We start from the raw sequence: 25,876 nt of genomic DNA on the forward strand, positions 1-25,876 counted from the left end.
TAAAATCAGCATGTTTCAAAGGAATATATCAATTTCACAATGTGTTGAAGAAATAGCCAAAACAAACTTTTCACATTTATCATTTCATCTCGATAAAGGAGAAGTACTTCTTTTGTTCCTATAATATGCCTATGTTTTGTTCTGAATATTAAAGCATTATCATCTTATTTTTGTCTCTCTGAATCATGGCTCATTATGAACAGGGTATGTATGCTGCCAAATCTCAACATTATGGCAGAATGTAAAGAAGGAAAGATCTTTGTCCTCAGTCGGTGTTCCCTTGTAGCTTCCCTCTCTTATTCAAGATCAGATTAATCTAATTTCATGTTAGCTGCCCAAAACAAGATGTTCAGCCTGTAGTCATCTTCTGCAGTCAATATCCTCTCCAGTAATAATCATTCTAGTTATTTTAAGGCAGGTTAAAGTATAGCACACTCTCAGAGGTAATTTGTTTAATGCTGTGGAGATATGCCTACCTGACTTTGTTATATGTACAAAAAGTAAGACACTTTAAGAAAATTCATACAGCTATCTGTATGAATTCTAGCTTTCTGGTTAGCTCTCCAGTGGAAAAAAACAAACAACAACAACAAAACAAAAACATCAAACACCAAGAAAAGTAATTTCAAAAAGTATTCCTTATATACAAAGCAATCCATTTTGATTCTAAGAATATTGGAGAATTACCAACATAAGAAGCACAGTGTCTTAAAAACTTCCAAAAATTAAGCTTCTAGTGTACCTTTCACTTTCTTTGAACCCCTGTCATTCAGTATCTCAATGGCATTACTGTAAAAGGATCTCTGGATTTTTACAGTAACAACTTAGGAGTCTAGGGTGATATGAGGCAATAGGGTAATTTATTTTAATAGGGTAATAAACCCTCTATCTTCCTCTTTATAACATTGTCAATAAAGAACAACTTTTCCTCTGGCCTATTACATGTACCAAGTATAAGTTTTAAAGGTTTTAAAGAAAAATTCTGTGTGACAGAAATAGAATTACCTTGACCTACAACGAGAATAATTCTACATATAACAGCCATAAAAAACAGTGACTTGACTTCACATTTGGCATATCTCATCGAGTTTCTGAACATGTATGAACAAGCAAGACTTTTTTTCTGTGTATGACATAGACGGAGTTACTTCAGAGGGTTTAGATTTCTTTAATCTTCATATGACAGTTTTGTTACAGTATTGAAGGTGGTAACATTTCTGCTTGGCTTCCCAATCAAAGGTTTGGCACTTTATATTTTGTAGCAAAGATGTAAGGAAACTACAGGATGTCAGATAAAAAGGAGCTTTGTAGAAGTTTAGGGTTCTATGAAGTTGTCTGTTTCCCAAAGGAAGATGTTCTGCTTCAGGGGATTCAAAAGATGAGCATTATTTTGAATCAACGTGTAGAATTTCTAAAGATTGCCTTTCTGATCTGTTCTGATTCAACCTTTTTACTGTCTGTAGGTCAAATATTAAATGTACTTCTCATCTGAGTAACTAAGGTAAACTGGAAGAATTCTTTGCTATTTAGATACCTGGAAACTAAATCTTCAGGTTTCAGTGCTAAATTAGGCTAAAATATCTATTTCTCAAAAAATCTCTTCACATAGTAATCCAGACACATTTACAACTGGATCTATATACAATAAAATACTGCATTTTAAAGCAATGGTGGAACAGAGATCAAATGCAATAGAAAATGCTTTTGTTTAAAGTCTTGGTGTTGTATGCTTATAGTCCAGAATCCTCAAAAGAAGATCTGGTTTTAAAGTTAAAACCTTAAGTATAGTCAAGCATATCTCTGTGCAGTTGTATGAGTATACTATAGATTTCTTGGTAGAGACAGAAAGAAAAGAATTTGATTGAGATTTCACAAATATGGAAACATCTTCACTGTACTTTTTAATTATTGACCAATCAAAGGACACTAAAATTTTAATCAAGTATGGTAAAATATGAAATGCCTGTATTATATTTTATGTATGTGGTAAGGATGCCTTGGAATTAGGTAGTTAACTACAGAGATTTAGCTGTTCTATTCAAATAAGACTACAAATTAACAATTAAAGGAGATGAAAGAAAGTTGATCTTTCTTAATGTAGCTGTTCAAACCAACAAAGACAATAATGCCTTCATCATCAGTGGGAATAAATCTTACTTGTTTCTTACTGGTTTCATTAAAGTTAGGAATCAAAATAGCTCTAAAAATTTTCCCACCTCTGGCTAGAGAAGAGGTTTGAAGGAGCAGAAAGAGCACGCCGAGTTTGTGACTGTACAAAAATGTCAGGCACATCTACACAGAGATTGTAGGATAAAAGAGCAGCAAGGGGTTCTGCAATATTTTCTCTGATTTGTTTCTTTTATCTGTCAGAGAGATGAAGCTAGAGAGGTGTAGCTAATATACTATGGCTAAAGTTTTCATTTTTTTTAAGTCGTATTCCTAAATACTTGAATAAATAATGGTTTGTTTTGAAATGTTTTAATGCCAGAAAATAAATGCAATATTTTACTCTACTACACCAAAGAAAAATATGAGATATGAAGTAACTGTTATTCACATGGGTTCACCAGATAGAAACTCCTATGGAATCAGACCAGATTAGCTAAAATTACATTTAGAATAGCAGCTGGTTTTACATTCATTTTCCCCATATGTTTCTCTTAGATAGTTGGTGAAGTGAAACTATTTGATGCTATTTCAGTTCATCAGAGCAATCAAGATAAACTTGTACTTGAATTCCTTTTAAATCATTAAGTTTTGCTGAATAAAGATTTTTCTGCCTTGTGAGGACCAGTTACTAGTCTTAAGCTCTAAGTCCTTCTCACGAACTTTGGCTTCTGTGCAAATGCTGCTCAGCAATATACATAATGTTAGGAAGTTAGCAAGACTTTTCAAGCCACAATTACAGACACAGCACCATATAAAATGCTGAGAGGAATGTTAGCTCCAAGTACACAATTTCAGGTTTTAACATAGAATGAATGGTGCATTGCTTGCATCTGTCCAAGACACTCCAGAAATTACTGAAGCCTGAGAAATCCAATGCATTTCTTAATTTGGGAGACTGATCTTTCACTCCAACTAATCTTCTGGTGCCCCATAAATTCATCATAGTATCAAATACTGGCTTTAAAGTTTTCACTGCTTTCTTCTAATAAAGCAAATGCTTTATTAGAAGACTCTAACACAGAGTTGGAGTTTAGCTACTCCAACACACTGTAAGAACTATAACTAGGAAACTTGCTTGGAAAAACTTGTACCCTCCTCAGTTCTTTGATGAGGACACCAGATTTGTAGTGATAATGACTTCTGATAATGCAGTTTCTACAGATGCTTGGAAGTGTCTTGACAACTAAGTTCATTAACTTACATATAAGTTTTATTTTGATGTTAAGTTTTATTACAACTTAAACTATGGACTGCACAGTATTTACATATGTTGCTGGTTGGTGTTCTGTCCTTTACAGCATCTAAAAAACTGACTTTATGCCCCTGAACCATTCAAATAACAGATAAGAACTTCCATAAGATGTAAATCATGAAATATGAATGGATGTTTGGAATGGCCTTCAAGCAAATCCAAGTCTGTCTAAACGTTTCATACAGCATTTACATTTTTTTAGCTATAAACAGCTTATCAGAACTCGACTTTTTTCATTTCTGTTTTGCTGTTTTAGGTATGGGGGTTTTTTTGTGGTTATGCTTTCTTACACAGAAAACAATTTTCACTGAAGTGGAAAGCACTCTTAAGTGACTTGTGAGATGCAAGGACTTTGTATGCCTTCAAGCTGTGTAAACTAGTATGACACTAAACAGGCAATGCGTGTTTATCTGAAACATCCACTGTGTTTCACCCCCAGCTGTTTCATCAGCACTCCACTGCTTATACCCTCTAGGAAGAAAAGAATAACCAAAAGCTTCTTCTACTAACTATTTTGTCCAAAGGTCACAGGTTTTAATATAATAAAATTTTTAGAAGCTCCTAAAACCACCATGAAATTCAGATTTCTGTGGACCTAATTGTTCAGACTAATAATCTGAACTGAAATTGAAATCTCTTTCCCTAAGTCGCTAACACAGCTGCTTAAAGACTTAACACCAAAACTAAATAACCATATAAATGCTGTCCTGAAGAATGGTTACCAGCATATGGATTTAAAAAATCTTAGAGAGATGCTGGGCTTTGTCCACTGCAGAATGGTTTTAAATTAGAGCACAAAATCTTAAAAAAAATAACACTGGATTTTACACAGAGCAAGAGTAGAGACTATAAAAACAGGGAGGTGGTGTTTTCAACAATGTCTCAGAATAGAAGCACATGTGTTGTGTATATTTTGACTATAATGTAAGTAGAATCTCCTCCAGGTAAAAAGCAAAGACAGCTCTGAGCCATAAACCACTAGAAAGCTATATGAGCTAGCTGCAGGCCATTCTAGTAATTTAATGTCATTTATTAAAACAAAAAAAAAAAACAAACCCAAAATACCAAAAACAAAGAAGCCCCCACGACCTATTAAAAAAGCTGCAGAATATTCCATGAGACAATAAAAAGAAGAGCGTCCAGGCAAGGATTCTGTTTAGAAACCTCTGTTTTTTATTAGGCATTTTAATGGTGGTAATAGTTGACCGTGTAATTGAATATATACTTATGGATGAGAAACCAATTACCCTTTATAATCCATCTTCCTGCACTCCCGTGAAGCTTAAAGCAGAACACATTGATCCAGTTGGTAGAAAGGCTTCCAGCACAAACTCTTGCTGTCAGTCCAGTCCTGAAAAAGTGATGACATACTCATTTTCCAATGACTTCTGGAAAGTGATGCTGGAGAACACAAAGATCCTTTCTCCAAATGAACAAACCCATACAAGTAGGAATTATATATTACATATCAAACGCAAAATCAGGATTCTCATCAACATTGCATGATACATACGTGGAAAGGCAAATTTAGATATTGAGTTGATTTTCAGAAATCAGAAGCTGAGAGTCATAATACCAGTACTGTATGTTGTACACAATGGTGTTAACAATAATTTAAAAAATTTTATGGAACTGTGGAAACGTATGTGTATATTGCAGCAAGGTTGCTTGTGACTAACTATTTAAAAAGTGCACCTGACAAGAGAAGCTCAGGGCCTTTCAAAATACACTACTTTATGAAGAAGCTAATGGCTATAATGAGGTGAGATGGGTTCAGGTGTGTAGTCTGATTGATTGGACCCCTAATATGATAATAAAGTGAACAGGTTGATGTAGAAGAGGGAGTTGCTCTAAAGAAATTCATAATGTACCAATGATAATGTCATAGCTAAAGATATTAATAGAAATAAATAACTAAAGATGCATTTTTTAATGGTTCAGTATTTTAGTTCAGTGAAATGTTCAAGGATCGCAAAATAAAAGTGTGGGCACTACTAGGTTTTTAAAATAAAATGTTTGTTACCAGATGACTGCTTGAAATCTATTTAATGAGAACAGACAATTTTAACTGTGATGTCCAAAAGTATAGGCACAAGAAGATAACCAGGGCCTTGAAAGTTTATGTATAGGATGATACCAGTAGTTCCAAGGTCATAAACAGAAACCCTTAAAAGGGTTTCTATATCCCTATATCCCACTGAGCACATAAGAGTCCAGTGAAATTTCTTATTGCCTTTTTCTCCATTCTTTGTCCTTTTCCCAAAATCTATTTTTGCCTCTTTCTGGACTAAAATTTCTCCTAGTTCTATCCAAGATCTCCAAGAAGAATGCAGAGTTTGTTAAATCAATGTGAATGGCCTGGACTAGATTCAAGCTTAGGCTGTAGCACATTTTGTACTTGTAATTTTTCCCAGCTGACTCACGGAATTTGGAATTTTCTCCCTTATTCTAGGAGGCCTATTGGCACTGCACCATCCTTACAGGTATGAATCATCATTTCTTCCTGGTAGAGTCCAGACTCACCACTGGGACTAGGATGTCCCTGGGAGCCACTAGGAGAGGAGGATGTGCAGCACAGCCTGTGAATGCTAAAAGTCAGGCATTAAGGCTGCAAGGGCCAGGCTCTGGTAGCATTTTAAACACTGAGGTGTCAGAAGGATGTTGACTGAAGATGAAGCACTCTTTCAGGAGAAAGGGATTAGACAAAACAACAGAAAGATGTTTAAGCAAAAATGTTTAGTGAAAGGAGTCTTATACTGAATTAGATGACATAGTTATTACAGTCAGGAAAGCTGATAGCTGGGCCATCCAGACACTACCAGCAAACATGCTTAAGTAGACAGGAAAGATATCAGAGTAGCACAGGAAGTAGGTAGTGGACAAGGAATATAAAACATCTTACATGCTAGCTCACTAAAGGCATATTCTTAGCCTTTGAGTTTTTTTAACTGGAAGTTAAAAAAAAGACTTTTTCAAAACATTGAAAAGGTTCTGTCTAAAATAAAATTTCAAGAAGCATAATGCTTGTAGACTAAATATCTATGTCCCTGAAATGCAGGACCTGTCCTTTTTTACATCAGCAAGAAATCTACAAAGAAATCCAAATGCAACTGCCCTGCAGATCATACACAAAAGTATGCAAAAGAAAAAAAAACAAACAAACCAAAAAAACAAAACAGAAATGCTAACAATAAGGTAGGAGTCTTGCTCAGCAACTTCCCAGAGGCAATTAGCAAGATTTCCATTATATCTGGATGTATTTTAGTTTCATTATGCAGCAAGAAGAACCTGCTGCCTCAAAGAATTAATAGATCATTTTTTACTTATTCTTCTGAAGGGAATCCAGTGTTCCCCTCAGAGATCTATGTAGCTATTGCAATGTGCTCTGAGCACTGTATGAATATCACTTTTTCACGCATAACTCGTAAGTCACACGAAACTACTGATAGCTCCACATACACTTAATGTTTTGCACTGGAAGTTAATTAAAGCAGTTCATTCAAAATGTTGAATTGTTTAAATATAAATTACATTTTATGCACTATAACCATTGTAAGTCTTTTACTTTGCTGTTCTTTCCTCTTAGTTTTACATATGAGAAATATGATGACACACTTTCATGATGAATATGCCTTAACCATTGAAGTGAAATGGTTCTCATATATTTACTGAGCTAACTAGATTGACAAAAAGCACAGATGCATCAGTATTGAAAGATTTTATTGTATTTTACACATTAGGCTGGGACACAGAACACAGGTTGTTGGTTTGACAATTAAATTTTTTTCCATAAATTTGGTAAATCATAATTTCCGAGAGCACTGATTCCTCCCTTACAGAATGAAAATAATATATTCCTTTCTTGTTTCTGTTTGCTGTAATAAATAGCAGAAACAATACCTTACTGTTTTTATAAAAATGTAGTACATACTGGCTTTTCTCAGACTTCTTACCGGTATTGCATCCAGAAAACAGTGTGACCTACTATATGAATGTCAAAGTTAATTTAATTCAATAGCACTATTTTTGTAGTAAAGTAGTGAATAATTTTTTTTGCAGTCAGGTTAGATTAAATAATTCAATAGAAGAAGAGACAAAATTAGAGATGACTAAAAAATTAATCTTACTTCAGAATGAACAACTAAAGCTGTGGAGTGGAAAAGTTTTATTGGCATGCTTTATCACATTTGAGTATGGAGGGGAAATCAAAAGAGGTAAGATATCTCTAAGTAAGGATAAGTGAGTTAATCCATACATTTTAAAGAAAATGTAATTTATGCTGGAAAACATAAAGAAAAAATATGTAATTTTTTTCCGATCTAATTTTTTTATACAACTGAGGATTTTAACCTCTCATTTTGAAATGACAGCTGTGTCAAGAATTAGTGTTCTCAAAACTTCTCTAGTGAGTGATACCAGAAATTAAGAAAAAACTGCTAACAGAAAGCCGTTACTCAGAAGTTAAAAAAACACATTCAAAAATTATGTTTTCAAAAATACTGCAGAGTTTAGGACCTTAAAGATAGCTTGCATTTGTTAGTATTTATATCTACTAACTCTAAACTCTAGGATTGTAGAATGGTGCATGTTCATTCAAAATTAAGAGCAGAGTCAAATTGAGAATAGTTTTTAAAAATTCCCTCCTAGAATCTGTAGAGAAAATGAACTTTTGAGTGGTCTTTGATTCAGGATTCAAAAAAAAAAAAAAAAAACAAAAAACCAAACAAGATTCAGTTTGAGGTTTATTTATTTCACACTATACCAAACATTTATGTTTTCAATCTTTTTGTTATATATTTATTTATTGGTACACAAAATGTGTTCCATTGGGTCAGAATTTTCGAAGTACTGGCCTTTATGACCTCTGAAAGGCCACTTCCAGAAGTACAGAGTGTAATTTCAATATAAAACTTGTCTTTTTTCTGTTCCTTGTTCACTTTAATGTCAATGCCAAGTTCTACCTGCTATAGGTAATTACTTTTATTAAAGTAAATAAACTACATTGAACAAGATAAAATATCTGATTTTTTTTCTTTTTGTTCACATTATGGTGTTTAGTTTTTTGTTTGCTTGGTTGGTTGGTTTTATTTTGTTTGGTTTTTTCTCTTTTTTTTTTTTTCTTTTTCTATTTTCTAGTAAAATCCTAGGCATTGATCAACATGAAGCAGTGACCATATGTTGATTTTTAGTTCCAGATGGGCACCTCTTCATTTTTCTGGTTCAACAAATTTTCCGAAACACTTCACAGACAATATTTTGTCAATGAATATCTATCAAAGGAGAGAGCATGCTAGACAGCACTACTGTCAGTTTTGAGTTTTTAAGTGTTTATCTAATTCTTCTGTATTCTTTTTAGAAATTCTTTGATGAACTTATTGGTATGAATTGCTTTAAACAGTAGCTCTATTAGTCTTATTTGAAATATTCAGCATAAGTTAATTAAAAGACATATGAATGCATAAATTGACAATATTAGTTCAAGATCTTTTCTTGCAGATATATCATCCAAATTAATAATAATAGAATCTAGAAGCCCAGCCTTTCTGCCTCTGGTTTGGAGCTTGTTGAAGACAGTAATTCATATGCCTAACAGTAATTTAAGGGAGTAAAGGAAGACATATATGAAGTTGTATGTATAAACTATGTACACATACCCAAAGCAGAGAAATTTATAGTCATCAAGAGATGTTACAACTGATGTCATCCTACTTCTTGAGCATTCCAAAATACTTTAATTTTTTTTTTTTTAATTGGAGTGCCACAATGTATCTTTTAAGGAAAAAAAATATTTAAAAAGTATAATTTCCAAAAAAAAGTCACTCCACATCAGCTCTACTGATCAGGCTGAGCCATGAGATGACACACAGCAGCAGAGAGATGCTCTGATTTCAGTGACCTGTCTAATTTCTTGCAAGAGGGTGACTATTTTGTAGTCCAGCTGCAAAATGCACTAATGAAGCAAGAGGCAAGGACAGTTGAGCCCTAAACTCAGAATCACTACTGGAAATTTTGTGCCAGTCTGCAGGGATTATACAGTAGATTTTTAGATACAGAGAGTGCTTTATTATAGCTCTAACATTACAAGACTGAATTATCTTGTTGCTCTTTCCAAACTGACCTTCCAGACACAGAATGTTATTTTCATCAATCTTTCTGGGCTCACCTTAACCTTTCTAAAAAGCACTCTTCCTGCTGCCTGATAACGTGAATTAGCAACATATCCACCTGCACAAAGCCAGAGCGTGGCCTGAAGACATTATAAATTTAATAATCATCTTCTTTCAAATCACCCCATCACCTCTACTTGATGTGATCCCAAAAGTTATCTCTCTTTTGACTCCCCCATCTCCCTCCGGAGGTGCACTCTTTCATGTCAATGTACTGAAAGAGGCAGTAAGAAGCTTATTCTGAATGTAGACTAGAAGGTTGACTCTCTGGCAGAGATGGATAATTAGAGTTGCCACCTGATATGAAGTAACCTGATTAAATGGCTGCCCCTGAGTAGCAATGTTTTCTGAGCTTTGATCAGATTTTGGGCTAGAGTTAGGGTTGTTTCTTTTCTGATCTGGACCTAATATGCTAGGTCTTGACCTAAAGTGATACATAGGAGTTTACAGGTTTTAATTATTTAGCATTTCAGCCTGCCCAGACTGTTGAGTAATTGCTATTGCATGGTCAAGTCCAGCATTGGAAGTTAGAATTCATAATGCTTCCACAGGTGAGAGCTAATTGTTGATCCTCACACAGTTCCCTAGGCTGTCTGTACAGGTTACTGCTTGGGAATCGCTATCACTGCTGTTATATTGTTTATGTCAAAAAAGGATACAGAGATAGGCAGCATAAAGCAGTTATACATAAAGCAGTCATACAAAAAACCTTCGATTTAGATACTTTATACAGATATAACTACAGCTAATATTTTCAGGGGAGATGCCTTTGAAAGCATTCTGAAATGCTTTGGTTAAAAACTCAACTATTCAGGTGTAAATCAGATTAGAGACCAGACTGCTGGCCATCTCCAGCCAGGTAATTCTATTAGAATCAGAATTACACCACAATCCATTATTTTAATGAAACCATCTACAATTTCTTCATGAAACCTATTTGCACACTGCACAATAATGCAGGCTCATTTTTTTCATAGAAAAAATCCATAGAAAGCCTGAAAACTTTCAGTCTTTTAAAACATTTGGTATGCCATTCCGGTCTGTGTAACTGATTGACAAAGAAGATGCAGGAAAATAAATTACAAGATGGCAGGAAATCACACCAGTAGAAAAAAGAAAAGCGCTGGTTTGGAATCTCATTAATGGGAATTTTCCCAGTATCTCCCTCTCTGATTCAGAGACCAATGTTTCCTTACACCCTGTGTGCCCCTTTGGCTGCTCAGTGCCAGCCTATAATAACAAAACATGACTCAGTTCACAAAGAACAAACTGCAGTACCAATCAGGCTTGGCATAATTTCTCCTGTGCTTATAATTTTGAAACACAAAGGGGTTATAGGCATCAAGCAATTGGTTCTCAACAGTGCTATGGAGACAAAGACACCAAATTCAACACAGTATTTCTCAAAGTGAAATTTCTTAGTACCTAGTGTCTTTAATGAACTGAAGAGTAATTCATACTCTCTGAATTAAGATATTACTAAGTTTTGAACAAGCCAAGTATGTCTTGTTGCATGCTTGTTACAAATGTCTGTTGCATGCTAGTTTTAGCACAGAATAAAAATGATCAGGATGTACAGCTGATGATAAAAAGAACTTGTTGGATGGGTTACAAAGAGGTAGATATACTTTTGAGAGATTTAGTTTTTAAATCAGTAACTTCCACAGTGAAGCACTGGAAGAAGTTGGGTTAAGTTATCAGGAGTAAAGTATGAAACTAAAAAATTTCAGTAGTATTATGAAATAACAGTGGACTTCCCTGGTTCTTCAGCTCTTGCCCCTAATTTGAATGAATGTCAATCAACTGATTTTTGAAAAAATAGATTTGGATTAAAAGTTTATTTGATGTAGTAAGGTCAGAATAATTTTCACCATGTTAAACGCTTTTATCCAGATAGTTTTAAGGAACTTATCTTTGTCTGTTTAATAAGGGAACATTTGTCTTTTTTGCTTATTTTCTATAGTTGGAAATACTACACAGTAATTTTAACATTATCATTTTAATAGTCTGTATACTGCAAGGACTCATTCTATGAGAGTATTTTTGGTACAAAACTAGTGAGAGCAAATGAAATCTAATAAAAAGGAAAGAGAAACTCTGGGTTTCACTTTTAAAATGTTAAAATTCTGAAGCAATATTCTGGTCTTGTAAAAATTTATGTGAGAAAGAAAAAAGTTTAAGAGATTCCTTAAGAAACATATTCCATTCTGGGTGCTAAAGCACTGGTTTATGTGAGGGAAAGAGAGATTATATTCAGATGGACAAAGTTTTAATTATAGTTTTTAGTTTGAAAAATAATAATTTCTTCATTAACAGATCATTCAAGAAGCAGTATTTTGTCAGCTCATTGTTGCTATTATAAGTGAAAATATATTACTTTTTTTGTAATGATATTGAGTACTATAATATTGAAATTTAAGAATCGTAATAGTATAGACATGGCAATTTACCTCTACAGTCCCCCCATATCTGTCTGTTACACAAACTTACCCAGATAGTAAACGCAGAACTTCAAAAATAGAGAAGTCATGCACAGTACTTCTTGTTTGGTATGGAAATGACAGTTTGCTGAACTCTGCAGTAACAGAAGGGTCAGGTGAATTCTTCAGATAGCATTTTATATTACACAACACAAATTCAGCACCTTAAACAAAAAAAATGTATTTTTCATAAGGTGGAACAGAACTGCAATGTGTGGATGTCAAAAAACTAATAGGCCAGAGTATTACAACATTAGGCTGCTTAGTAAGGGTTGTCTTTCTCAATTCTCTTTTTCCTTTCAGAAACAGCCATTGTCAAAATGGGATTCACTTTCAGATGTTTCTGGTTATGTTCAGCATTATATTATGTTAACTCACATTTCTCTGATGTGAAACAATGTTCTCTGCAGGAGTTCTCAGCTTTTCCAAACCACACTTTTCTGTCTTTTTGATACAGTAATTTTGTTTCATTTTAAAATGAATACTATATGTACTGATCTTGGATGGGAAGTCAAGGACTGCTTTATTCAAAAAACATTTTGCCTAAATCAAGTCCCACTGAACTGATGTCTTTTGAAATGTAAGATTTCGCTGTGTGCTCAGAATGTTTTGCTAAGAGGATAATGAAATAAAATAGACAATAATAAAGTTTCATTTGCACTGGAAAAAGTGCGATACATTTTACTTTTAAGAACTCCTACTACATAAAGGTAGCTGCTTTCTCAAAGATGTGCAGTAAGCTGCACATAAAGAATGTGGCCTGAGTTTCCTGCTTTCCACTTCATCCCATCCTTGATGGGTGGAGAAGGTGAGATTGACAGCACATCTACTTTTCACAATTAAAAAATAATGTGGTTCCTTCTCTTCTGTAACTTCGTTTTGACTGAGAAATAAAGTTTTATCAGGGTCTGCCAGTTACATCAGACCTTGTGGTTTGAACAACTTGCCTTGTTCACTGCTGAAGAGGCTGAAGAACCATGAGTCTGTGCCAAATAACATGGAAGAATATTTGTTAGGTTTTTTTCTTAATGTGGGTTATTTCACTGGAAACATCTATAGTGAATGATAAAGGGGTGCTTCTCAGATTCTTTGTCTTGGAGTCTATATTAACAATTGTCCATTCCATCTGCACACATCATTGAAAATGATCTAGGCAGGTAGGAAGACTTACTCTTTCTAAGAGGTTACCTGGACTGAAAAGTCTGGCACTGTAGGGCATGAGTAGAAATTGTTTTCTCCATAGTTAAAACCTTAATATCTTTGGATAGAAATCAAAGATAGTAAGATGAAATTCATGATGGTCCCAACATGCAGAGTGCATTGATTTTATTGGGAGATTTGTGCGTGGAAGATCCAATTCTGAGAAATAAAAAGCACTTACAATACAATGTGAAGCCAGTAAGGGCTGTGAATGCTCAGTTGGCATATCAGGCTATTCATTTCAGCTGCTCAGCAGTGTAAGGTGAATACGTGATCCTGAAATTCTGTACACTAATGTGACTTCATTGATTTAAAGCAACTGCTCTGAGCAAGACAAATAGTATTTGTCTCTTAGTTCTCCATTTCACCCATAGACAGCACACTGCTCTACAAAAATAATCTTTGTAATACATTTGTTTTCTTTATTTTCATGGTTTAACACTGGGCCAGAAATTACCTGAATGAGAGGTGCTCTCTGTTAATCCCCCTCCCCTCTCTGATAAAGAAAGGAGAGAGAATAAGGGAGAGAGACTTACAGGTTGGAAACTAAACTACACAGCTTTAATGAAAAAGTAATGATAAAAAAGGGAAAAAAAAAATTAAATACAAACAAACATACAGAAAAATCATACCAAGTTCCAACCCTTCTTTCCCCCTTGTAATGCTCATGTCACAGCCAAGTTTGATGAGCAGGTCCTGGATAAGTCCCAGGCTGGGTTCCTGGAGTCAGCAGCAGTCAGAAGCTGGAGGCAGGAACACACAGATTCAGGCTGACACAGATCAGGATCACAGGCAGATGAACAGAAGAATCCTCTCAGGATGCCAGGAAGGAACAAGGAAGGAAGAGGGCTTGACACTTGTGATCCCTCAAATTGATACCTATTATGACAGTGTATAGAATGGAATACTTTCTTTGATCAATTTTGGTCACCTGTCTTGTCCTCTCCTCCCTAAAGGAGGGCTTCAAGTGACACCTTTACTCCCTTTCTCTTTCTGGAGCATTAGATGTTCCTCAGAACCCAGCAATGGCCTTGGTTCTGCATGCCATTCTCCAGCCATAACTACCACTGAGTGTTATCAGTCCTGATAGTCATCAGACACTGACTGAAAAAATAGATATTAGTTTCAGCAAGTGCAGCTACTTAGAAGAGACTTAGCTGAAAGTAAAATTACAGAACAGAAAATTAATTCTATCCTAATATCTATTCTATTCAAACCAGGGCACTGATCCTCCCCTCCTTGTTTCTGATTTTCAGTCAACAAAAAAACCCATCACAACTGTTACAGCCTGGTTCAGTCTCTTGTGTGACCGAGGACTCCTGGACTCCTCCAAGGTGAAATCAACACACAAACAAGGTCTGATGTCATGTGGCAGTGAAGAGCCCTTTATTGATGCACCAACAGCTTAGCAGAAGGGGAGAGTAAAGAAAAGAAGAAAGCAAAGTAGGGAAGAAGGAGAGGGATTGATAAACATATCACCCACAGGATCCAATGGCGTCCTGTTGGCCGGATATACTGTGCAGAAGCTTTGACCTTTGGTGGTGAATGTCCCACCATTTATTGTCCACATGTCCTTCTCCTCCAGGAAATTTTATGAATAGTCAGTTGTTTTTCAGAACTGCTTTGCATTGCCCTGTGTTGCACATGCCCAAAACCTTCACTGTGGGGGTCTTTTGGTTGTAATGACTCCAGGCCCAGGTTCACGCACAGAGGGGTAGGTGGGTGCTGTCTAATGAAGTTCCTGCCATACTGTGCTTTTCTGTGGAGGAGGAATATCTGAACGAGCGTGGTCACGCACTGATTGGCATGAGCAATCCAATATTTAGTAGTAGTCAAAGCCTGAACAATAGGCCTTGAAACAAGGACATTAAAGGTGAACAAGTGGTTAGAAATGAGGAAGTAGCTGCTGGAGACAAACAACTCCAGGATGTTAAAAAAATGGATGTCAGCATGACTAAGCTGATTATGACGTATACGTGATAACCGATCAAATTAATTGTTAAGGTGCATGATTGCCATGTGGAAAGGTGCTTTAACCAATTAAATACTAACAAGGCAGGCATAGCTGCGGGCAAATGATATAAAACCAATCATGAATATTGCATAAACAACTTCATTTAACCATATTGGTGACTACATGTTGTCCTTAGTCCTCCGCGGAACTTCCTCACTTTTCTAGATGTTTTGTAGAAAGAGGTCTTACACAGTACTTTCTGAGGAAGGAGCTGCTCCTTTGTGATTGGAGAAGTGTCAGAGCAAACATCTTGATGTTTCTCTGTGGTTAGCGATGTTGAGACCCCTAGTCCCTACAGTCTCTTCCAGAAGTCCCCTATACTGGCAGTGTTTGAGCCAATTAATTAATGGACCCTTGCAACTACCATTTTCTATGCCTTTTAGATACTTAGATTGTGCTTCATTTTCATCCAAGTAACAATAAAGATGGAATGTACATTAGGTATTTCCTTGCAGATGCTATTTGATCATCACAGGGTTTTTTTTATGAACTGATTCAACTGGTTATTAAAAACGGTTTTCTCTTCCACAATGTAAAAATGATATATCAATAGAGGAAAACCCTCAAAATTGCTATCTTTCTAATTCAATTCTGAAGTCTCAAGAGTGACAATAAGCTTTTACCTGTTAAATGCAGCACCAATGAAGCACACCAGAACCTAAATGTTTTGCGGTATTAGAGATTTGTTACATTTCAGTGTGTGTAGGAGGATTATTTTTTTAATGACACTTTTTACCTAAAATTAATATTTAAAAAGTATTTGCTGAAGAGTTAAATAAACTTCATCAATTTTAAGTATGGCTCTTACAGATTATATTTTTCAAATCGTCAGTGAAATTATGATGACAGTAAAGGTTTTTCAAGAGCTATGATATCAACGGCAGTTTCTCATATATACCCAGTGAATTTAATTGACACATATTCCTACTGAAATGGCTGACAATATCAATTGCTATGTCATATATATGCCACAGTGATTAGAAAATTAACATCATTATGTTATTTCCAGTGACATTCTGACTACCTCAAAAAGGGTACATATGGAGCTCTTTTCCTTTCCATGGGTGTATTCTGAAGTTATACAAATTAATGGAGAAAGCATGCATCTATGACAAATGTTCTAGCTTTTATGTTATCCTTAGATATGGCCAAGACAGATAGCAATTTAAAAGTGCTCATAAAGAATATTCATTGACAAAGAGTAGTGAAGTGGAAAAAACCCAAACAAACAAACAAGAAAAAAAACTCCCTAATAAATATTATAATCAATCAGTGTAACTTCGCAACACCAAGATCCCTCCCTCTTTGAAATTTGCCTGTTCTAAAAATAACCCAGCAAACAATAAGCTAAAATATGTATTGATATTTTGGAAAGCTCTCTGTGAGCCATGTCCAGCTTTCAGTGTCTTTAATGAGTTTTAAAATCAAATAATGTTACAAGAGTTTTTAGAATTAGGAAAGTGGTGAAATATATGCTGGATGAAAGAAGTATACTCTGTGAATTCAGAGTGGATCTGTTTTTTTTTTTTCTGTGTATATTTTTAAACATAATAGATATTGTATTATATGATTTAAGCTTCTCTTTCCTTACAGTAACAAAAGGGAAAGAGAACTGAAGGGTGGGTAGATTAGGCAGTTTAAATATGTATTGGAGTAGATAAGTAAATGTATGGAAGTGAAACAAATCTCTCTGACCTATGGATTGTGGGTAGAGCTTTTAAAAATTCCTCCCTTAAACTTCCAAATGCCTCATGTCAGTGGGAATAAACTGTAAAGCAGATCAACTGACTAATAGGTACAAATCCTGCTCTATTATGCCACTATGACATGGGCTTTCAGGCCCCCAGGTTACAGGTTAGTTTCCTGCTGCTTTTCCATGTCACAGGGCTTTTCATGCTTATGTTCACCTTGCCCTTACAAAGACCTATGTAAGCAGCTATCAAAATGATTCATGAGGGTGAGGGTTTATGGAAAAATATCTTGTAAATCTTAAAATATCCAGAAAGATACATATTTGTAGCCTGGCCTCTATGGCTACATCTTTACTAATAGTTCTTTGAAGCCTTGAGCCAAAGTAGAGAGTCCTGTTTCTACACAATTTCACTAACTTCTAAAATTGGATGTTAACATGAAAATGTCTACTGATAAAACATCCTTGGCTGATGAACTGACTCCTGGAAAGTACCTAAAACTTGTTTCAGAGGCTTCTGGATGGCATGGGCTAAAACAACACTGGGAAATTTGTATAAAGTCAACAGTACATTTCATCATTCTACAAGCATGGTCACTATTTATAAGAACATCCAGTATCTTATTTTTCAAGGTTATAACAAAGCTAAAATAAAATAATTAAAAACAGAGACTATACTTGTACCAAGATAGATAACTAGTCTATGTGTAACATCAGCTCAATATTTTTCTGTTTACCTAGTTCAGCTAGCAGACTAGACCTCTGTTTAGAGCACTACTAGATGAAGATTTTGCTGTTTTTTAAAAACAGATTATTAATCTAGAGAAAGTTTAGTCCCTCTATGGTCCAAACCCATCCATGTCATCAGATTCAATAACCTCTTCACTGCATTACTTATTTTTTATTTATACAAACAACCTGTTAGTCCATTCTGATATTGTACCTTCATTTGCCCTATTCTGGTACGGAGATGCTGATGTCTCTTTGAAATGACTTCAGACTTCTAATGACTATCTTCCTGCTTGGCAAATTCATATCAGGTTCTTTATTGTGAAGAAAGACATCTTTCCCACCGGAATATAAATTGCCCATGTCACACAACAAATGCTTTCTATATTTGAAAAAAATCACATTTTCATTAACTTGCAAAAAAATGTAACAGGAATGACAGCATGTGGTTTATTGCTGGATCATTTGAAATCCAGCATAATCATTCATTCTGAAGTGGTATGTAGCTGAAGAGCTGCTATGCAACAAGTTTCTGATGTCTTTAGAGATATACAAAGCCATCAGCCCGTGTGAAGCTGGCACAGAACGACTTTCCCCAGAAAAAAAGAAGTAAAAAGACATTTCTGCAAAGCTACTCTAGTAACCCATCAGTAAGAAAGATTTGCAGGTGATCTCAAAATTCTATTCCAGGGATTAAATGTCACATATTAAGATTTTATTGACTCATTTTCTGCCAATTCTGCTCAAAGGGATTACTTTCTAAGCAAAACTGAACGGAGGGTTACTCACAGGTTTCTCGGTCTCTTAGAATTCTAACCATGGCATTTATCTTTCATAAAAAGTACTTACATGAAGTAATAGCCACAGGCAAGTTGTCTTTGTGTGCAAAATGTGATTTTTATTATTACATTCTTGCTGGAAGTGATCCTATTCTTAGAGAGAATTATCAAATCTAAAGATACATTTTCTTTACATCACACTACTTTTCAATTCTTTTTTTTTTTTTTTTCACTACCAAGCCCTTTATCCTTGTGCCTTTATATTGTTGAAGGAGAGTTACTGTTCAAGACTTAGATTAGCATCTAATAATAGTATGCCCAACATTAAAAAAAAAAAATCTAGTAGATTTAAACTCCTCTGTATTATTATACTTTTACAAATGCATCTGGCCTTGGGTTACATGTTACAACTGAGCATCTGAGGAGTCTGACATTCTAAGATGTATTTTTGGATCGACAGACACACAGAGACTCTGACCTTGAAAATACTGAGAAATTAAATTCCACTATGGAAGTTAAATGTTGAAGCACACAGATGCCAAGCATGGTCTCAGTAAAACATCACTTATAGATAAGTGAACTGTTATATATTTAGTGTGGATTTTCTCAAGTGTACAGTGAGCAGGCTTTGAATACTCTTTTGGGAAGACTTCTGCACACTGTAGGGCTTACTAGCTTTGTTGTCTTTATCTGTCTGGTTGGCATAATATTGACTGTCTTTGGCTTAGAAAAGAAGCACTTTCATAGCCTATGGACAAAGTTAAGCTTTAAGGTAACAAACCAAATACTGTTCTAAAATCACTCCTTAAAGGACATCCTCTCTACTAGCTATGAAGTGAATCTAGACAGAATTACCCATTCACATTATAATAGTTCCCTAAATCATTTTCATGCCATTCCATTTTTATTGTAATACTAAATTACAGAACAATTTTTGATGAATTTCAGAAAGGAAAAATATTTTTATTGATAGATTACTTTCATTAAAAATGTTCCACAACATCTAATAATATGTCTGTAGCTTCATTTTGTCACAATAATAGGTTATTTTTATCTATCTATTAAGTGTTAATATCAGAATAAATAAAAAAAAAAAAAAATCCAAACAAAAAACCAGACAAAAAGCCCTCCCCACAAGACGAACAACAGGATTTTATTATATTGTCTTTGTTCACTATTGGATGAGGTAGTCTTGCTAATTGTGTTTACAGACCAGAAGACCTGTGAACATAAAAATAATTTCGATGCCATATTTAACTATGTCTCAACTTTATTATAGAACACAATTTGCTGTCCACAAAAAGGCCCTTTCCCTTTGAACATGTGATAAAGTTCAGCCCTAAAGATCTCAAGGGGAATTACTAGCTTGAACTATCACATCACTAGTTATGTTCAAAAGGGTTCAATTTGTGTGAGAGAAAGAGAATACTTGCATTTCTTCAGTGTGTAAATGGAGCATATTAGGTTTTCTTTTGCAAAATTCTATATAGACAGAACCATAAAGCAACAATTTCAGCTACATATCTGAAAAAGCTATGTCCTGAGGAACTCAGGTTTTCTAAGTTGATCTTCTTGTGCTCAGAACTTGCTAAGGTAGCAGTCTAATTTTAGCCAAACTGAAAACATTTGACAGTCTCTATTTGATAAAACCTAGAAGTAATTGGTAGATGAAATAATTAATTTCAGCTGAAACCTTCTAATTTCATTTTATGACCCCATGCTGTTTTACTGTTTTCACTCCTGGCTTAGCAGGAGAAAGAACTCAAGTAGATGCAGAGGTAGAAAATACAGAAATCTCTACTGTAAACTGAATTACATATGTGACTATAGTAATTGCTTTATATCTTTTTTATCAATCACAAAAAATAAACCTGGCTAGCTGTTGAAACCGTGAATAACCATGGGAAAACTTAAAAGATTCCAGTTCTACTAATTGGCTAAATCTATTTTCATTCATGAGGAAAAATATCATCAACCAAAATCCTCATATCCCTTTCTGCAGCATGCATTTCAGCCTTTTGTCCCACACTTTTGCTGTTACATCCAGGATTACACCATCTCATGTGCAGAATCCAGTATTTGTTCTTTTTAATGTCATGTGGTTGGTGATTGCCCAGGACTCTAATCTATAAAAATCAATCTGTGAGGACACTATGCCCCAGAGGGCATCAAGTGCTTCTTCTAACTTAATCCTGTTGGCAAATATCCTTAGTGTGCACTCAACTCCTATGCCCAGCCATTGATAAAAACATTGAAGAGATTTTATTTGCCTTTGTGTCCAATGTGTCCATGCTTTGACTGTTTGCTCACTTAACTCAAAATTATCTGTCAAAAACCTAGATGAAAATATGAATTAATCTCAAGAAAGTTCAGGTCCATATATGAAAAGTTAGATTTATTTCTCAATGTGTGCTTCATCCCAGTTTGAAGGAAAAAAAAAATAAAGAAATGAGAGAAATTATTTAAAAAGTACATGATTACTGAGCTGCAGGGAGAGAAATGGGCAGGAAATGCAGTAGAAGGAGACTTTGGAAGAGATAGGAAAAAAAGTAAAAGTGAAAAGAGAGTTATATTTTTATTAGATACAGCTTCTTATAACTGGGACCCATATCCACTTATACCAACAAAATCCCTGAGGCAGAAATGGATGTCTGGAGGTCAACTAGCACAAACCATGTGCTCAGGCAGGGTCAGCCCGGACAGGTTGTTCAGGAATGTATCCAGTTGGGTAAATCAGATATTAGCTTACTTATGAATTGGTTACAGATAATCACCATCACATTTAGGGGTTCTTTTTTCTGATCATCCTAAATAGATAGTGATTATGAATACAGGAATATACATTCCCCCTGAAGTCAATCTAAAATAGACAGGTTGCAATTACCATTTTATTTCCTTTTACACATAACGACAATAAAGCAGCTTATTTTGTAGCTACACTATATAAGCACTTCTATTTTTTTCTAGAATAAAGTTAATTTTCTTCATGTTAGCCCTTATAGCTCTGTTTTGGATTTGTGATATAAAAGAATTAATGACACTCATAATGTGTGCTGTATCTATTGCCAAGCGGTGCTTACACAGTGTCATGGCCTTCTCTGCTCCTCACACTACCCCATCACCCCATCAGTGAGTAGGTTTGGTGGTGCTCAAGAAATTGGGAGTGGAAACAGCTGGGATAGATGACCCCAACTGATGAAAGGGATATTTTGTACCTTATGATGTTGTGCTCAGCAATAAAAGCTGGGAGGAAAATGGAAAGGTGGAGGGACACATTCAGAGTGGTGGCATTTGTCTTCCCAAGTAACCATTACATGTGCTGGAACCTTGCTGTCCTAGAGATGGATGAATAACTGCCAATGGGAAGCAGTGGAAGAATTCATCTTCTTGCTTTACTTGCACATGCAATTTTTGCTCTACCATTAAATCTACTTATCTCAACCCATGGGTTTTCTCACATTTACCCTTCTGATTCTCTCCTCCATCTCACTGTGGACTGTGTGTGCCTTAGGTGCCTATGAGGGTTGACGCATAGCAGTACCATGTATGGTACATATGCATGTGTATGCAGGTACTATTGACAGTACTATCACAATGAAATCTTGTCTTCTTTCAGCCCTAAAAGAAGATAAAATGATTCAGCAGGATCTGACTTGGCTGAGAACATGGAAAATTACATTCAATTACCTGCTTTATAACAGTCTGTCTACATGATACTCCATTATTCACCAAGAGCCTCAGTGAAAAATTCTCTCAAAGGCTGTAATAAGGATGCCAAGAAGCTATTGCAAAGATCTTCCTAGAAAACAATGCTTGCCATGCTCTCATTTATGTAGACTTATTGGTCAGATGCAAGCAATAAGGTAGGCAACTGCCACAATACAACATTGTGCCTGAGGCAAAAAAACCTTTCTGCGAGGCAAACTGTAGTAACTTGGTCTTAAAATAATATTTATGTAGTTAAAGAACACCCAGATGAGTTTCTAGTTAGATCTGCTGTGTCTGTACTTTGTATAAATGTGTACCCAAAGACTTTTTTCTCAATTACTTATCTTTATAGAATGATGATAACACATTTTAGTAAATCTCACCTTGTTTCCCTTGCATTTGCTATTTTCCAGTTTCTCCAAGGCTTTCTTTTCTTAAAGCGGTAATTTGCTGAATATCCCCCAGTTTTCCATTGCTTTGCAGTTTCTCCCAATTTCTCTTGGTTCATTTGTCCCCCCTTTTATTTTTGCCAGATTCAATACTTTACAAATTATAGGTGGCTGTTCATTTTCTCCCTCATCAATTATAACCCAACAGCTGTCTGTAAAAGAAAAATGACAAGTTAGTCACATCTTTCTGTACTGAACTGTGGGCAAAAGACTGAACTTGATGCAGGGAGGAACTGACTAATCAGCCTGCTTTACAGCATATTCATGTTTAAAAGAATTCAGAAAAATGAATAGTTCCAATAGCTAACAATACATTGCTTTATACCTTGAGAGAAGTAATTCCAGGGCCTGGCAGATGAGCTCCGGCATCAGCAATTTAAGACAAAATTGTGCTCAACTCTCTGCCCATCCACAGATTAACCTTCTGTAGCAGTCTGCAGAGCTGGTGTATCACCTGTCTAGGAACAGAACAACTAAAATGTGAATACACTATACTTTTTCTATTGTAGATGTAATTTTTATGCCTGTATTCCTTCTTTTAGTTGTGATTATAACCCGGAACAGGTGAAACTTTTGGTGAGGGCTGAGACATGAGTAAATTTACTTCTTTTAGTTATTTAAGATTCATTTAGACTCATACTAACACTCAACACAAACAGAAGAGGGGCAATTGATGATCTTGATCTGGGAGGGAAGAATGGAGAACAACCTGAAAGGAAGACATGAATTGTGAAGTTGGAAAGAAAATAAAATAATTTCAGTGACCTAAATTTTTTATTGAATATCTGAGGTCTGCATAAGTATCTTTCATGAGTTCTGTAAGGTAATTGCCAAGTAGCTAAAGATCTTCTTAGTATCCAGTTTATAACTCCAGATGATTTGAAAATATCTAATTCATGTAAGTACACTCTTACCTGTTCTTTAACAAATCTTTATTGAGACTGTATTCTTACATCACTTTTTTTAAATTGTTTCAACCACCTGCTCACAGTTGACCATTCTGGTGAAGCTGGTGCAAAATGACATTAAATGCTTAGGCTTTTTCAATACAATTAACCAATAATTTTCTTTCTGTGGGAAGAAGAAACATGATCCTCTATTCATTCTCTCTCTATAATATACACTGATAAATTTTCATTACATATTTTTGATATTCTTTGCTGACATCATCTTGAACAAAATGCCTTGACTTTCCTGATTTTGTTCATTCAACTTATGCTGATTTTATGCTCATTCAACATATGCTGATTTCATGTTCATTCAATTTATGCTCATCCTTCTTAACCCACTTTATATGAAGCAAATGAAAACAATTTATGCATTGGCCAAGTTGAACTCTTGCTATTCCTTCTACCTTTCCTTTTAATTTGCTGTATCTGAACAAGTTGCTTTCTATTCGGCATGATTATAGGTCCCTACAAGGTAAATGAGAAGCATATCTAGAACTCTCCTGTTTCTTTCTTTCCATTTCTCCTATAAACAAATAGGTGTTCACAAGACCTCTAGCTCACTTTAAACACCAAGGTTTTTGAGATATGTACGTGAGGCTGTAGATATGACTTGGGACAAGCGGAACATTCTCATCCTTCTGGGGGGACAGCAAGAGGTACTTCTGTACAGCACCTGAAATGCTAAATTCAGTGTCCATATTTAAGCACTGAATTCTACAGTAAGACTCACTCCACCTCCTTCCTAACATATTTTTGTTTACTTTTATGTTAATGCCTGTGCTCTGAACAACTTAGCATTTGTGCATGGAAAAGCACATTCATCTGATGCCTAAGGCTGGCAATGTGGGGTGTTACTCAATGTTTTCAGGCTGCCTTTGTGATGGATCTGAAAACAAGTGTACACACCTCTGCTATCCAAAGCAACAGCTATTTCATTATTCCTTCCTCTCCTTTGTGAGATATTTCCTTCAAACTGATATTCCATTTTTAGTTGTCCAGTTCGGAGTCCAGTGTAGCAACTTATATTTTAGTTCATAAATTAAAATGTCAAGATACTTCTTCACTTTTCTATATTTGGATGCTGTCCATGAGACACAGAAGACTAAGGCAAGCACATATGCAGTTTGATACAACAGTAGGCATTTACAACTGCTTTTCTTCATGTTTTTCCATGACCTTGTAAGATAAATACCTTAATTTTTGTGTACTGTCTATGCTGATTTATCAATAAGGTTGGTCTTTTCTAAATGGACTTTCTTCCTGATGAAACAAACAAATCTAGTTAACTTTGCTGGAAGTTTCTCTTGCTCAAATTTATTTCTGCCACCTCTTCTTTAGATTAAAGAGTCTGAATGGCAAAGACACAGAAATGAAAGAAATAAGAAATAAGTAAGAAATAAGTAAGAAATATGAATATTTTGAACTGTAAAAACAAAATAGTGGAGGTTTGTAAAAACAAATAAACAAAAAAAAAAAAACAAACCAACCCCCCCCCCAAAAAAACGAACCACCACTACACCTTGTGTTTTGGTTTCTTTTTTTTTCTTTTTTTTTTTTTTTTTTTTTTTTTCCCTTTCTCAAAAATACCTCATATTTGCTTGAAAAAACAGTATTGCTGGATACTCACCATAACACACCAGATCAAAAACTGTGCTCACTCATGTTGTCAGGCTTAGAATAGATGGCCATAGGCTGTCCTCAGAATCTGTGATTGTCCTTTGTAACAGAAGTAATTCTTTCATCAAGAATTGGGACAAAACTCAGCTTATTAACATAGGAGTGGCAACAAATGACCTTGTGAGTTGCTTTTGTTTATTAATTATAAGTATCACTGAGGAAACCTGATGAATACTATATTTAGAAAGAAAAACACTGAAAAGACTGACTTAAGGAGTCATGTTGCACAGAAAACAAACAAACAAAAAAAAACTTGCCCTGCAAGCAGCTTTTCAAGACAGTTGAGTTTCTTATGAAGGTATTAGGTTTTTGCTGTAGAAAACTACTTTTATCTTTTGAATCTGTTTGAATTTCTGAAATTTTTAATTGGCTTTTGAATTAATACAATAAAATTATTCATGAAATTTGAGATTTCAGGGGAATCAAGGAGTCACATTAGAGTATTTTCCTATCTTCTTACAAGAATTGTCACATAATATGTCCTATATTATTCCCTGAATACTACATATTTTCTCTTCCTCCCTATTTTCCTTTTTCCTCTTGTTGCTTTCTTGCTTTCTCTTTCTTTCTTCCTTTCTCTCTCTTTCTTGCTTTCTTGTTTTCTTGCTTTCT

This window comes from Heliangelus exortis, chromosome 1, assembly GCF_036169615.1.
Source record: "Heliangelus exortis chromosome 1, bHelExo1.hap1, whole genome shotgun sequence".
NCBI classification, from domain to species: domain Eukaryota; kingdom Metazoa; phylum Chordata; class Aves; order Apodiformes; family Trochilidae; genus Heliangelus; species Heliangelus exortis.